The following is a 2,041-nucleotide window of genomic DNA, read 5'->3' as shown; positions in this document are numbered from 1 at the left end:
CTTTGAACTTAATTTAGAATCATTTGCGCCATGGTAATGCATGCTTAACGGAACTCATGTGAGACCCTTATTCATATTTTCCTTTTCTTTTTCTTTCTTTTCAAAATTTTTAATTTTCTCATCGATGTACCATTTGAAATTTTTTCCGACAAAATCATGAATACGTTCTGGATGTTGGCGATGCATGGTGTGTCATGTTTTTCTTCTCTTCTTCTTTAAATCCTTTGGTGCCAGGATGAAAACTGGACTTGGATGCCAGGATGAAAATTGGGCTCTCTTTTTTTTTGAATTCTTTGGTGCCAGTATGAAAACTGGTCTCTTAATTGAAATTAATTTTCGGCCAAGTTCGAAATCCAAATAGCCAAACGCAGTTGAGCATATTATTTATGTAGACACAAATTCTGCTCATACGAAGATCTTGTTTCTCTTTTTGCATGGCCAACTATGAAAATGTCTAAAGAGAACGTTAGAAGGTCCATTCATTCATCTTCTCTTCAAACACGAGGTCACTCAATGTTAAAGACTCATTCCTGTTGACGGAAGCTTTAAACAATGCTAACATGCATTTCCTCGCCATCTACTGTAAATATCTCATTCACTTTGAGAGTGTCTATGTTTGCCTCTGCAAGCTGTAAATTCTCAGGATTGGGTTGGTTGTCAAATCTTAAAGAGGTAACGTCAGACTTCANATGAGTTACTTCACCGTATAGATTGTAGCCTTTCAAATCTTTGAATTCATCGTCATAAAGTTGAGTTGACCAGTGCAATTGTTTTACCTCTGAAGTGTCATAACAAATTTACAAGTAATCGCTTCAAACACAATTCCAGCCTAAACATCTGAACCAATTCCTTGGCAAATTTCTCATGTGAAGTGATTGAATAAAATGTAAATACTGGAATTCCACCACCATCTCGGGCATCTCCAAAGTCACTCTCGTCCTTTGGGAGAGATGAGAATTAACGAGAGTAGTTGCATGAGATCTTCTTGTAGACGAAGCAAAGAACCATCGATTTTTGAACGACGCCAATTGTGACCATTGGTTCCTTAAACTTCTTTGCGCTTGAGGCCTCCACAGTCTGAGCACTGATGGTGGTAATGCTGATGGTGTTTGATGCTCCGAATCAGTGGTTCTTACAGGAGTTGATAGTGCTGAGTCTAGTGTTTCCAATGNTGGGTAGAAGACCAATATAGAAAGACCTGGCTAACTTGAAAGAGGAAACCTAGATGCATGTTGATCTTTTTGTATTTTTGAAATGAAAGAGGTTTGATAACCATTTATAAAGTATCTTATTGACAAAGATATTCATGATAGTTATTTATGCAGATAATGATTTTTTTTTGTGCTTGATGCAAAATTATGCAAATGAGTATTTTGAAACTCTTTAACCTTTGATTGATTTTTTTTTTTTAAATTATCATCAAATTCGTGCACTTCTTACATTTTTTAGAAAACAATGGATGTCAGAAATTTTGAAGTCGGATATTCAAAACANTGTTTGGCATTTTCTTTTGACATTGGTATGTGCATGCTTGAATTCACAGAAAAGTTGAAAGTGGTAAGGATTTAAAGGACACTGGGATAGCCACATTGGCGTGTAATATGTGAATATCAATATGAGATACGACACACCAAAATGATGTTGGTGTTTGGTAAAATGGAGATATGGATCCATGAATGTCAGAGTTGCCCCTAGTTTTTTTTAGGCAGGGGTTTCGTTCAGGATAGGGAACGGGTGTGGAAAGGACTTACTGAAAAAAGGTTGTCCCAATTGGTTTGATGGTTTTGGCTAGTTAGGGAGTACCTAAATAGCCCAAGTGAGAATAACTTTGGCAAGACTGATATGCTCTAGTTTGTGGGTAGTATTAGTGTTTGTTAGAGCCAAACTCTTTTTCTTGTGGGGGAAGGCTGGAGGATGAGTGTTTTCAAGCAATGCACACATGTTTCTCAACAGAAAATACTATGAGTTATTTAAAACAATTGATCAGAAACGTATGATAATAATTTACTCAAAATGTAATGATTTCCTTTTCTATTTTTTT

Source organism: Vigna radiata, unplaced genomic scaffold, assembly GCF_000741045.1.
Source record: "Vigna radiata var. radiata cultivar VC1973A unplaced genomic scaffold, Vradiata_ver6 scaffold_153, whole genome shotgun sequence".
In the NCBI taxonomy this organism is placed as follows: domain Eukaryota; kingdom Viridiplantae; phylum Streptophyta; class Magnoliopsida; order Fabales; family Fabaceae; genus Vigna; species Vigna radiata.
Note: the sequence above shows the minus strand (reverse complement) of the source record.